Source organism: Vicia villosa, unplaced genomic scaffold (assembly GCF_029867415.1).
Source record: "Vicia villosa cultivar HV-30 ecotype Madison, WI unplaced genomic scaffold, Vvil1.0 ctg.001476F_1_1_1, whole genome shotgun sequence".
NCBI lineage: Eukaryota > Viridiplantae > Streptophyta > Magnoliopsida > Fabales > Fabaceae > Vicia > Vicia villosa.
In genome coordinates this window covers 163,558-178,880 of record NW_026705631.1, presented here as the reverse complement: position 1 = coordinate 178,880, position 15,323 = coordinate 163,558, and the positions used below count along the sequence as shown (strand labels likewise).

Here is a 15,323-nt window from a genome sequence, read left to right as displayed (position 1 = left end):
AAAAATCTGCACGATTTCCACTCTTCAATTTCCTTTTTTATTTTTTAAATTCCATAATTAACTAATTAAATCAATTGCACATTTATTTAGATTTCAAATTTCAAATTTCACCTTGAGAAATGAAAAGCCACTTCCCAGTTTTCTAAAAAGTCACTTTCCAACTTTTTATTTGGGAAAATGAAAAGAATGCACCGTTTGAATGTCAAAACAGAAAACCCTAAATCATTCATTATTATATATATTATCTTTCTCTACAAATTACCATCTCACTAAATAAGCCAAAACTCTTTCTCTTCCAGCCTTCCCAAGATTCGTTCATCTCTCTCTTCTCTATTTCTCCGCCTCTTTACCAAGTTCCGCCACCCCGTTGCAAAGTCCCACCGGTTTTGTAGAGCACGTGAAGAGATTCTCCACCGATGTCACAGAGTGCCAACAAGATTCCAAATAGACTCATAATAGATGACTCATAACGGTCAGTCCATTCCATCTCTTCCGTTGCTGTGGGTCTACACCACCAGTGAGTCCCTTTGATTTTTTTGTTTTCAATTTTAACCTTTTTTTTTTTTGTTCTTGAATGGTTTTACAAATTTGTTTTAGGCTTTGAAGCTCTGAATCCATAACCCATGGCTAATCGAGAAAGGTGAAGGATGGGACACAAACCCTAACGCAAAAACACGAAACCGCACTGTTTCCATCACCAACTTCGAAAGCACAGCCGTTGCAAACCACCTCTGAATCTGCTCCCGTGAGACTTCCCTTCGCCCATCGGATGTCATCACCGAAATCTTCTGCACTCATATCCATTACAGCCACCACCATAATCGTTTTCGGTCACTTATCTGATTTTCGTTTTATTTTTAGAAAATTTTGAAATCGATTTGTTTGTTTGTTATGTATTTGTAAGAAGCAACTGGCTTTGAAATCGATTGTTTCGGGAAAGGTATAATTGTTTGACATTTGAATGTAGTTAGTTGTTGATATTTTGTTTGGACTTTTGGTTGTTTGTGATAACATGTTGTGGTGCTTTAACGTGTGTGTGTTTGGAATATCATAATAGAGTGGAGGGAAAAAGACCGAAGCTTGCTGGTATTACTAACCAGCTCTGGAAATCGGCGAAGGAAAAAATACATGTTCTTGATGGTATCACTAGCAATAAGAGATTGATATGCATGTTCTATTCATTTTGGTGGACCTCTTGGCTTATACTCTGTGACGGTGTTTGCAGCTTTCAACTGATATTCTATGCATGTTCTATTCTTGATGGTATCACTAGCAACTGGTTTTCTTTTTTTTTTTTGGTTCATGCTGAGTTTGGTTTTTGATATGAGCATCATTGTTTTGAGTTGTATGGCTTTCTGTTTTGTAGTTTTGAAGATGGTTTGCAGAGTTGGAAGGTAGAGTGGACTGTTGTGATTTGGTTTATTTGTATTGATTGAAATTTTGGTGAGTGAAAATATGGAAAGTGGCTGCAGGAACCCTCTGTATTATGCCTGGTGTTTCTGAACTGTATATTATCTCTTCTTTACTGTAGAGCTGATAGTGAACTGATGCGGTTTGCAGAGTTGGAAGGTAGAGTGGACTGTTGTGATTTGGTTTATTTGTATTGATTGAAATTTTGGTGAGTGAAAATATGGAAAGTGGCTGCAGGAACCCTCTGTATTATGCCTGGTGTTTCTGAACTGTATATTATCTCTTCTTTACTGTAGAGCTGATAGTGAACTGATGCGGTTGTGATATTTGAATGAAAATGTATATGGTTTGGTAGGTTAGCTGAATTGGTTTATTTGTGAAGCTTTTTTCTTTGTACCTTTAGAACTGAGTTCACTGTTTGGATTATGATGGGTCTGTTTTTTTGTGTGTGAATGCAGGGTAGTACTTGAATGGATATTGATGTGATTAAGCAGAGTCTGCTTGTGTATGGCAGTGGGTTGAATTTGGATGATTGTGGCAGGTTGAGTCATTATTTGCGGAGGCTTTATAGATTAAACATGGCAAGACATGGTGGTAAGAGTATTCAAGAAGAAGAAGTGGAAATGGCTTGAAAAATGAAGAAATGAAGAGAAATGGTTTGAAGATGGAACGAGAATGGGACCAAGATTTGGCTGTAAAAATGTTTAGAATAATTTTTGTATTTAAATGGTGTAATTGTCTTTGAATTTTGTAATTGATTTTTGTAATAAATTGTATGGACATGTATTATAATGGATTTGGATGAACACTTGAATGAAGTCTTTTTTTTTTTTTGTAATATACTTTTTTGATGCATTGTATTTTAATGGACATTGTATTTTGATGAGTTGCAGAGCTTTTTGAAAGGGAATTGTTTGAATGGTTCATGAATGAATATTGAAGTAGCTTTGATTGACTATACTGAATTCATATGCTAATTGGTTGGTTTTTTAAGAGTAATTTTTATTTCATCTCGGAGCTTTCTTTTTAGTTTTCTTTTTTCAAATTATTGGAGCATTAAAGTGATTTGTGTGTCTCTGTTTATAGGGATTTTATAAGCGGAAAGAGTTTATTAAAAAATGAGAGGGTCCAGTACTAGCACCAACACGCCATCAACTGAAGTATTTTACCGATAAAGAGACATACGAAGCAATGGATGGGTTAGCTAAGCTTCAAAACAAGAATGCTCATCAATTAGCCATGGAAGTTGTCTGCAATTATCTTAGTGTAGCTAATAAAGACCAATCAATTTATTTGATCTATTTTATTTTATTTTATTTTATTTTATTTTATTTCTTATTCCTTAAATATTATAAGAGCCATTAAGGATATTAAGGATATTTATAATTGTTATTAATTTAAAAATAAATTATGCATCAAATATAATTTACCTAAAATAATAGTTTACCTAATATAACTTTTATTGCAATGACTACTGTGTATAATTAAAATAAGAGAGTTTATTTAAGATAATTTTAATTTAATTCATTAATTTATTTAAGGTCACTGTATCACTGGATTATTATTTTATTTTGACAAAATACAAATGCATTTTTTTTTATTTGCATGTTTTAAATTTATGGTTGTTTATGTATTGTTTTTGCACCTTCATGTTTTAATACTTCAAATAGGTCAATAGATTTGATCAAAAAAAGAGGTTAATTAACTGTAGAAGTGATATTTGAAATTATAAATAATAAATAATAAATTATATTAAAAATTAAAAATAATAAATTTTCTTTAATAAAAAATCATGTGAAAAAAATGAATTGGATTTTTGAAAGAGATATAAAATTTAAACATTTAAGAAAAGGAGAACCACATGTCAGTAGAGGAGAGGATTTGAAAAATTTTAAAAACCAACTTTCCCTTTTTACTCAAACAAACCCTCCTATGTTCCCATTTTTTTATCTTAATAATCATATAATTTATTAACATAATCAAAATTAAAATTAAATTAATTTTGATTTAAATTCTTAATATATTTAAATTCTTAATCATATATTTTTATTTTTATACTTATTTTTCTACCTTTTTAATAAAAGGTGAAAAAAATGTCTAAATAAAAAATCGAAAAAATGATTAAAAATAAGAGAAAAATGCAATTTTTTATTTATTTTGAAGATTGTTATTGAAGATTAGGCGTGCATCTAAGATTAAAAGTGACTTTTCCAGTCTTAGACATAAAAAATTATAACTTAATTAAGAGCATAATTATATTAAATAAAGATTGACCATACTGAATTGAAAACTATTTATTGTCAATCAATACTTCTCATTTGGTTGGAGGTCGTCAATTTTTATTGACAATCAATACTTTTGAAAAAAATTAAATTTATTAATTATGGTTAATTTTTATTTATGTGATAGGTGTGTGTAATAATGAGCAATAATGAAAAAAATAATCTTACAACAACAGTCTTTGATTAATTTATTTTGAGCTTTTGTAGATATATATGATTACTTCTATTTTTAAATACGTATAAAAATATTAAAAATTAATATATAATTTATAATATTACATACTCTATTTTAAAATACGTATAAAAATATGAAAAATATTTATTTTAAAATGGAAGAAATGTATATCATTAAAACTTTATTAATGTTATTAATATTATAGCATTTTTAAAAATAATAATAAATGTAAATTACCATATTTATGAATAATTCACTTACTTTTCAATGCAATTTCAAATAATTAATAATATAATAATGGTCAAATTATCATTTAATAAATGCAAATTTTCAATGTAGTTTTTTAAGTTTCAATTTCAATTTTTAATAGTTTAGATCTTAAATGTAATTAAATTATAACAACTATAATAAAGATTAAAATATAATTTAATATTATAATTACAATTTATTACTTATTTATTTTAATGTGATATGTTTATAACATATATGGGTCCTTAGGTTTTTAATACTACAAATTAGTTTTGTTTTAATCATTTATACAAATTTAAAATTAGAGATTCTTTTTTCGAAATAAAATATTTTTTTTAATGTTTTAGATTTTTATGAGAAAATTAATAAGAATATGAAACACGTTTAAATTAAAAACATTACCATCTATTTTAAAAAGTTTGGCCTCAACTAATGAACCAATTTATAAATTATAGTTGGTGTCCACATTAAAATATTAAATTATAAAATTTAACATTTTTTAATCTTCTAAGTTGTAAAAATACTAAAACTAAATAAAAAATTTAAACTAAATTTTTTATAATTTAGAAGTTAAAAAATTATTTTACCATAAATTAAAAGTAAGTGCTACTTTATTTTTTAATGTATATTGTTGATCCAATTTTTTTAAAACGACATTCTTTTTGATGCAAATATTTTTATAAAGGGAAAAAATTATTGTTGATACAAATATTTTTAAATTAATGATTAGGTTACAAATATTTTCAAATAAGTTACAAATATTTTTTATTTTATAAACGGAGAAAAGTTTACTGTTAACTTATTTTATAAACGGAAATAAATTACAAATATTTTAATAAATTAGAAAAAAAATATTGTTGATACAATTATATTTATAAGCTGGAATAAGTTATAAGTATTTTTATAACCGAAAAAAAAGCTATTGTTGATACAATAGATTTTATAAAAGGGAATAAATTACAAATATTTTTATAAATGGGAAAAATTAAAAGTCTAATGTTGATACAGTTGATTTTATAAACTGGGATAAATTACAAATATTTGTATAAACGGGAATAGTCAACTATTGATACAATTGATTTAATAAACGGGAATAAGTTACATATATTTTATAAACGAAAATAAGTCTATTGTTGATACAAATATCTTTATAAACGAGAATAAGCTACAAATATTATTATAAACAAAAAAAAGTCTATTGTTGATACAATTTTTTTTATAAACGAAAAAAGACTATTGTTGATACAATTATTTTTATAAACGAAAAATAAATTGCAAATAACTTTATAAACGGGAAAAGTCTACTATTAATACAATTATATTTATAAATGTGAATAAGTTAAAAATATTTTTATAAATGCGAAAAAGTATATTGGTGATACAATTATTTTTATAAACGGAAACAAGTTACAAATATTTTAATAAACAAGAAAAATCTACTAATTATTTTTATAAAATTATTTTACCCAGCGTTTGATCAAATAAGTGTTTTTATAAACGGGTTCCAAGTATTTTTATATTGGATCAAATAGTATAGTGTTGTTATATTACTTTAATCAATGCATAAAGGTTGCTACATATTATTTGTTTTTTATGATTATGTGAATGTTTATGATCCGTAAAACAAATTTAAAAACAGACAAATGACGTATTGCGACGTATAATTATTGTTTTAGTTAAAGAGCTAAAAATTTGGATGTGTTATTAGCTCTTACATCGTTAATTATTATTTAACATACTACATGTTTTATTTTATTTCCGATAGTCATCCAATTAATATATGTATTGTTTAAATATATATACGGAATAACTTTATAAGATAGATCTTATCCACGTAATATTAAACCCAAACGGCCCCGTGCGATAGCACGGGTATCCCGCTAGTTTGTTTAAAACAAATATGTTCAAATTGCATTAAAAAACATTTTAGCATAGAAAACAAAATTCAAGAAACCTAGAAAATTTAAATCCTCCAAAAGATAAAAATTATTCAGAAAATAAGGTAGAAACCAAGTTTAAAAGCTTAGAAAATAAGGTAGACAAATTAGAAGCAAGACTTGAATGCTTAGAAGGAAAAATTAAAAAACTAACATAAATTATTGAAAAAGGAAAATGACCGGCCTGTGAAACTAATTTTAAATTAACCAAAATTACTCAAGAAGAAGTTAACATTATAAATAATATAGAAAAACCTTGTGAAATTCCTGTTCCACTAATTTGCAATAAAGAAAAATTAATACAAATTATAATACCAGCAAAAATTAATATTCATGATTATGAAAATACTTTACCAATTTTAGTAGATTATGGAGCAACTTCATCTACTATAGATGTAAAAATAATCCCAGAGGGCTTAAAAAATAAAATTGTTAAAGTAAAACCATCATATTCTACACAGTTTGATGGAACTAAATTACTGACAGATTCACAATTTAAAAATATCCAAGTAAAATTCCAGACAAATTGTAATTATTGGTCTGATTATTATCAATGGCCAAAAATTTGGGTCAGAGACATTAATCTTTTTGTTCCTGTTATTATGGGATTAGACTTTATTCTTCATAATTCTGGACAAATTAGTATTAATAAGGATTATGTGACAATAAGTAAAAATTGTTCATTAATACCTATTATTTCAAACTTTAAACCACAAATAAAATCTGAAACTTGCAATTGCAAAGGAAATAAGGATGAATGTTCTTGCAATAATATAGAACAAGATTTAGATTTAGACATAGACAATGGTATAAAAAGTGAGTTACACTTAATAGATACTACAAATTTCACGAAAAACTTACAAATTTATGACCTAGAACAGATAATTAAAAAATTAGAAAAATTGAAATAATAGCAGAAAATCCTACAAAATTTTGGGAAAGAAATAAAACTCTATGTAAGTTAGAAATTATCAACCCAGGTATTACTATTAAATCACCTAATTTCAAGTATGGTAATTGGGAACAAGAAGAATTTAAAATGCACATTAACCAATTGTTGAAATTGGGAATTATTCAAAAATCAAATTCTAGACATAGAACCCCTGCTTTTATTGTTCAAAAAGAAGCGGAAAAGAAAAGAGGACAATCTAGAATGGTTTTTGATTATAGAAGATTAAATGACAATACATTTCAAGACGGATATTGTATACCTGGCAAAGACACTTTAATTAACAAAATTCAAGGTAAAAATTGGTTTTCTAAATTTGATCTAAAATCAGGCTTTTGGAAAGTAAAAATGCATAAAGATAGCATTGAGTGGACATCTTTTTCTTGACCATTAGGATATTTTGAATGGCTAGTTATGCCATTTGGACTTAAAAATGCTCCACAAATTTTCAAAAGAATGATGGATGACATTTTTAAGGAATGTTACAATTTTACTTGTGTTTATATTAATGATGTTCTTGTTTTTTCTAAATCTGAAAAAGAACATCTAGAACATTTATATATAATTTTTTCCTTATTTGAAAAACATGTTTTAATAATATCAAAAAAGAAAAATGAAATTGGAAAAAATTATATCTCTTTTTTAGGGGCGAAAATAGGAAATGGAACTATTAAATTACAGCCTCATATTTCTAGAAAGATTTTAGAATTTCCAGATAAATTAGAAGACTTAAAACAATTACAATCTTTTCTAGGATTAGTAAATTATGTTAGCCCATATTTCAAAGATTTGTCTGAATTAACTTCTCCCTTATATAATAAGGCACAACAAAAAGGAGTTAGAAAATTCAATGATCACGACATCAAAATAGTTCAACAATTAAAAGAACAAATTAAAGCATTAGAACCATTGGCTTTACCATTAGAATCAGATTACTTAATTATAGAAACTGATAGGTGTGAATTAGGATAGGGAGGAATCTTAATCAAAAAACCCAATGAATTTTCTTTGAAGTCATTAGAAAAAATTTGTAGATATACTTCAGGAGCTTTCAAAGAAAAAGGATATTTAACATCCCTTGACTATGAAATTTTAGCTATTATTTATGTGTTAGAAAAATTTTCTTTATTTATTTTATCTAAAAAACAAATTACTATTATAACTGATTGTGAAGCAATAGTAAAATTTGCAGATACAAAAAATGAAAGAAAATTAACCTCTAATAGATGGCTTAAATTTAGAGGATTTGTATTAAATAGAGGATTTAAGATAAAATGGGAACATATTAAAGGAAAAGATAATAAAATACCAGATTTATTATCTAGAAAATTGTTACATAATTAACAATTGTGCCTGGATTTTTCAGAAAAATACAGGAAATTCAGGCATTACAAATGGCAGGGAAAGTCATTGACTTTGATGTAACCAAATTAAAGACATTTCCTGAAAAGGAACAATTCAAAACATCTTTGTGAAATCAGCTCAAAGAAGAAGAAACATGTCTTTTAGACAACATTTGGAACTTATCCACCACCTCTCAAGGTAACAGCAAGAAAGTAGCAATAATAAATGCATTACCATCTTATTTTGCTACTGGAAGACATTTTAGCAAAAAACCATTTGTTTTCTATACATTATTCACTGGTCCAAAAGCTGTAGTTTATTTAGATTGGGAAGAAATGGCCTAATTAATTGAAGAAATTAAATTATTTCTAAGATATGGTCAACCCTTGTATAAAGGATTCTATGATATACAAGAGGCCATAGACACGATAATTAAGAATTGTGGAAATGATATTATCATATAACCACGAGTTCTTAAATACCAAAATTATTTAAAACACTTGGAAGCCTTTGGTGACCAAGAATTTTTACATGAAATTCAAAACATTGTTCCTAAAGGCAAAGGAAAAGTTTCATTAAGACCACAAATTCAAAGAACAAAAAACTTTCAGTGAAGCATTAAATTCTACAAAAAAACCCAAAAAATCACCACAAAGTTGGTAAATTTGGGAAAACCATCAATTCAGACACCTCCCAAGACTTCTGTAGAAGAAATGGGAATAAAAACATTTATTTTGTTACAAGAAGCCTTGGGCCAAATTTGTAACAACCAAATTATTTACAACGGAATCTCCACTGAATGGGATTTTGTTCACAATAATTATAAACAATAGCAAAACATGTTTGAAGATTGCCCTGAAAATCAAGAGGGTGAATGTTATTGTCAACTAGATTCTGCCATTAGGAAGGCACTAATCTCCTTGCCAACTTTTAAAACCTTCACATTCAGAGATTATCCTATATCATTAACTAATTTGCTTAAACATGGACTGATAAGTGTAATTAATGTTCCACCATTATATGACTTCACTCCATATTTACCAGCACTCCTAGCAGACACATTAGAAAACATAACTCCAGAATTTCCACAAAATGCGAAACTGGAAATAACATCGTTATATCCAGATTTTCACAATGACTGTCCGAGTCATCATTTAATTTGGCTATATTTCAAGAACTTGGATATTTAATTTGAAGAATTCCAAGTACAAAATTCTGGTCCAAAGACCTTACACTTGGAAGACCTCCCACAGCAAATAGAAATTGCTAGAGCCAAAATAATTTCCAAAGACTTTGGCTGGTCCAAATACAAAATGGACAAAGAGAATCTTCTAAGAGAAGATAAAACAGGGAAAATTTATTGTAATTCAGATATTACAAAATATTTCTTTTTCCCTTTTGAAGTCAAACATTCAAGGCCGAAATTAGTAGAGGCATATAGGAGAAGAAGCACATCCTAGGGAAAAAGATCAGGATCCTCATAATCCTCACAAGATAATCCTTTAATTGTGTAAATTTCAAAAAGGATACGTCACTGATGACGTAAAATTTGGAGAAATTATTGCCGACAAGAAAAAGGCTGAAAAAGGTAATTATTAAGGGAACAATTACTTGTCCCTTCCAAGATATGAAAGGGTAATCCTGACACACAAGGCTATGAAAGGGGGCATGTCCCTTTCAACTTTTATCATGTACATTACTAATAAGTAAAGTTAGGTAAAGTTATTTTGTTTGTATTAGAGTAAATAGTGCTTTAGACAAGGTTAGAAATTAGTACCTTATCTTTTCGTAATGTAAAAATAATAAAGTATTGTTCTCTAGAGACTTCCTCTTCACCTATAAAAGGAAACTCTCATCATGTTTGTAAATATACTCATCACTCTTCATATGAAATCAAATATAATATATGCTTTTCAACATGCTTAGTCTCAATTCCCAACACTAAATTCCTTATTCCTGATTCCTATTGCTCTCAAAAGGTATGAGTTTTTAAGCAATTAGTTTAACTTGTTTATGTATGTTTATTTTTATTACTAGTATTAATTCATGTTTATCTCGCAATCAAAAGACGTAAATCCTGTTTGAACCGAATGTGTTCTAGTCTAAAGAAATAATTCGATAGGGAAAGTCCAGAAGGAAAAATAGTACCGCTAGGATGAGGTTCTTAGACGATAAGGAACATTGACGCAGAGGTTGTCTCTTGAACAAACTCTATGGAAGTAGGTTAGGGATGAAAATGTGAGATTCTTATATAAACAAGGACTACTTACTAGTAATAACAATAAACATAAATAAATAAGTTAAACAAGTGTGAAGAACTCATACCTCAAGAGAAACAAGCAATAGGAAGAAGGAATATTAATATAAAACAAAAACACCTTTCACTCAAAAGAAAATAAACTTACATTATGGAACTCGAAAATAAAAATTCTAATTTCATAACACAGAGGTATTTTTCAAATTATTTTGGATTTGATTATTCTGAACTTAACTCCACCAAAATATTATCAGGATTCATGTTTATCCAAAATTTTGATGAAAAATAACATATTTACTTCAGGCATTCCCATATCCTGATCTAGTTAAAATTATTCTAAAGAAATTAAAAGTTTCTTATTTTCTAGAAAAAATAATATTAGAGACATTACAAGACATAATAGAAAAAGATTTTGAAGAACATGAATTGAAATGTCTAGTCAGTAATTTAAATGAATTTACTTCCACTTCACTTCATTTAGACTTTTTTGAAGGACATTTTTATGGAGAATACTATAACATATTTGCTATAGTAGATGTATATTAATTAGTTAAAGAATAGTATATATTATATATATGCACGGTAGTGTTTAATTACATAAGTTAGTTCAATTAAATACAGAGGTTATGTGTAAACTTGACTATAGCAGGAATAATTTTAATACCAGGTTGTTAATCATGACAGAGATAATTTTTGTTAAGTTAAGACTTAGTAAAAATAAACCGTAGTTACATCTGATAGAAATTCAATGACATAATTGGTGTTACAATAACAGGGGAATTATATACATATATGGTGATAGTATAGAAAATTAAGTAACCGGAAGAGTTGTAGGATTATGGCCAATGTTGGTTTGTTGTTGTGTTGCTATGAAATTTTTGTTGTTGTTATTCTGACATTCATAATGTGCTGCATACATAGCATATCAAGCTGGGAGTTGATGCTCGGTGAGTTCGCCTGTATTAATGTTAAGTTGAAGGCGTATGCCTTGTTGACGCCTCTATTAATTGGCAGATTCTAAGTTGAGAGTTTTGATCCATTGGTACCACATGCATGGGCATTGTAACGAGTCGCATCCGGTGTTGCATGATTAGGTTGTTGTTGTGTTGTTGAATTGTGATGATTTATGTTGTCTGAAAGTTGTGAAGTGGTATTTTTATATAATCTGATCTAATATATTGTTTATTATACACTCAATTATATGGTTCGATATCTCACCCCTTCTGTTTGAATGTTACCCCTATGTTGGTAACGTGCAGGTAATCCGGAATGAAGACCCTCTACCTTCATTAGTTAGACTCAGTGTCGTCGCTCTGATACGTAACATTCGGGGGAATGAACGCTTGTTGCTTTGTTATTGATTTTATTTTTGTTGCTGAATTTTAAGTTGAATTTTGTTAAATACTTTGTGTCTTTTGAAGTTGTTTATGTTGGTGTTTACGGTGATTTCCGATAAACAACCGCTAGTCCTCCCAATTATAAAATATGTAGTTAATAAGGAATACTAAGTTATCCAAATGAAACATGTAGCCTTGGTGTGATTAATTAATTACTAAATCTATGAAAACTATTGGCTGGCCATGTACCTACTGTGCCTATCGTCACATCCGTTCCTTTTTCAATGCACATGCCATCCCTCACCATTTCGTGTGCCCCTCAGTACACCTTTTTCAACTGCTATTTTCAATACTTTTCTAGATTCTTACTTGGATTCATCAGTTTATCAAATCCAACAACACAACACAGTATTACAGCAACATAAAAATCATGCCCAATCAACATAGAACAATTGTTTCAACAAGAATTCATTCTTAATAACTAATTTTCAGTATCAACCACAACAATCAAACACAAACAAAAGCAATTTTACAAACTCAATTCCATATACTATTCATCATATACCCTATTATAGAGTCAACACCTTACCCTTACCTTGGATTGAAGGTTGCTCTAACTCTCTGATTGAAAACCGAGCTTTGTGCCGAGTTGGGATCCTCTCCATTTCTCAAAAGAAATGGAGAACTCCATTACTAATGTTTTCATTGTATAAAAATCAAATTACACAAATATATGTCACACTTTTCAAAAATTTATATACATTATACACTAATACTTTGGTAATGGAGCTCTCCATTTCTTTTGAGAAATGGAGAGGATCCCAACTCCTTTGTGCCTCTATGCCTTTTTCCTCTTCTTTGTAACTTTATAACTTCTACGTACAATTCTTCTAACCTCTACAATTAACCTAATTTTCTTTTATTCTAATTAACCATAAAATTCTCTATTTCTCTTATTGGGCCTAACATTCAAACCCCCACTTTGCTACACACAACTATAAAATAAGCCTAACACAAATAATCTCATATCATACTAATATTTATATTAATATTATTTCTAATATTAATAATACTAAATGACACTATTTGTATTCGACGAAATAACCAACTAAATAATCGACTTAGCAACTCAATCACAACAATTCACGACAAATAATCGAAAATAATTTAATTAAATAATTAACTAAGTTACGGGTGTTACAACTCTCCCCCACTTAGAATATGTTCGTCCTCGAAAATTTACCTGATTCAAACAACTCGGGATAGGATTTCCGCATCTTGCTTTCCAACTCCCACATCATGCTTTCTCCGGCAGCTCCTGACCAGACCACTTTCACCAACGCAATCTCCTCGCCTCTTAGGGTCTTTATTTCATGATCCGTGATTCGTACAGGAGGAGAGGTGCATCTGCGGGAGGAAGGGGATGTTGAAGGATGGACTGGAGAATCCCGTCTGCTGTAGGAGGCCAAACTAGTGGCAGAAGTAGTGAAAGTAGCTAGTGGAACACCAGAAGATGAAGTTGGTTCATTCGGTACGGCCTGTCCAGATGCAGGAGGAGGCTGGGATTCCTAACTCCTTTCTCTCTACACAGAAGCGTGTTGTGTTACCCTGTCGTGTCTCAATCGAGATGCTCTGTCAGTCATCACTCCTGTAAAAACATGGAAAAAATGTTAACTCAAGGAACAATGTTGAAAACAAATTTTAAAAAACATAAAGAAAAAACCAAAAATACACTTCCAGTTTTGTTCTTGATGAAAACCAGAAATATACTTTCGGTTTCTGCTGCGACTTCAAAGGTGTGTTAATGGCACCCCTCCCACACAGAAGAAGTCCATTAAACAGAAATTGATGATCTAAAACACATGTCTAACACCTTATAAATAATTTATAAATAATTTATAATGTTCCAAATAATCCACAAATACCTAATTTCTAACCTAAAACACAAATTTAAGTGGATTTTACATAAACTCTTAAAAATTTCAAAAACAACTTACTTGATTGATTGTTGTTGTTGTTGTTTGATTGTTGTTGGATGCTTGGTTTAGTGAAACTTGATGATACCTTAGAACGACTTCGGTTGCAAATGCGGTGAATTTTGTGAAAATGAAATTTAGAGAGTTGTTGTGTTGTGTTTTTGTTTTTGAAACTGTAATGGAAGGGGAAGAGACAGCACGCCTTTTAGGTGTCCCACGAACTGGAAATATACTTCCGGTTCCATACCGTAGTTATATTTCTGGTTAGTTCAAACGTTAATGTGAATATTGGTGCGTACCGGAAATATACTTCCGGTTTTGAGGGGCATTTTTGGAATTTTGCGTGGTGCGCAAGAAAAACATGGGGTGGAATAAGAATTTCCCTTCTTATTTTAAACCAATTTCTCCTTTGGAGGAGTGCTAGGAACACTCTTTTTTTAACCCTCTCTCCAATACTCAGTCTCTTATTAGATGAAACATATGTGGGTCTCTCACTTTGGAAATGGATCTCACATATAGTAGTAGGACCCACATGTGTTTCAACTAATAAAATTGCGAGTGACAGAGAATGTGTTGAAAAGAGAATTTTGCTAACATTTCTCCTTTGTATATCTAGAAAATTGGCCCCTACATGGCCCAATTGCGTAGAAAGCAGTCTTTTGATAAAATAGAGGCCGCTAAAAGAAATAATGGAGGATCTCTTAATGGTTGATTACTTGATTTTGTTATCAGAATTTTTGTTTTCCGATCAATATAACAACATCTAGAAAATGTACATCGACTACTACAATTCCAAAAGAGGTTTCCCCAAAGATGCCCAAGCCCTACTGTCATACCCCAAATTTTGACCCTAAGATCCTATATCATTCATATCCCGATCATTAATCAAGAGCATCACGTAGAAGTTTTGTTTGTGGTGTTGCACTCACCTCATCAATAAGAGGGACCATCAAGCACCAATGATTGTTTATCTTGTATGCAAATTGTACTAACCCAAATACCAAAAATATTGCTTTGTTTCTTTGTAGGCTTTTGTTTTGTAGGTACCAAACCAAGACATGCAATAAACAAGGCATTTTTCATATTTTGGACTGGTGAAATCGATTTCCCTACTGGGTAAATCGATTTCCCTGCAGCAATCTTCAACAAAATCACATTCTGGACAGCATGAAATCGATTTCCCTCCTGGGTAAATCGATTTCTCTAGTGTAGTTTGCGCCAAATTCTCTTCTGGAACAGTGTGAAATCGATTTCACTCCTGGGGAAATCGATTTCCTTAAGGCGAAGTTCAAAAAAAATATAAGGAGGGAAGCTTGACATCATTTTGGCACCTTTTTATTTGATCATTTTACCAATTTTCCACCTCATCAAAATTAACCCCTTCATTAAACCCACTTAAACCTCATT

At 29.5% G+C, this 15,323-nt stretch overlaps 1 long non-coding RNA gene across 4 annotated transcripts; it reads left to right on the top strand.

Annotated features, from left to right (window-relative positions):
- The first annotated feature begins 216 nt into the window (after positions 1-216).
- LOC131635390 (uncharacterized) lies at positions 217-2,228 on the top strand. Of its 4 annotated transcripts, none has more exons than XR_009293807.1 (4): positions 218-517; positions 598-940; positions 1,058-1,761; positions 1,869-2,228. It is a non-coding gene; the product is annotated as an uncharacterized LOC131635390 (long non-coding RNA). The 4 variants fall into 4 exon arrangements; XR_009293808.1 differs by having other exon boundaries at positions 598-1,263; positions 1,367-1,761; XR_009293805.1 differs by having other exon boundaries at positions 217-517; positions 598-1,761.
- The last annotated feature ends 13,095 nt before the right edge of the window (positions 2,229-15,323 follow it).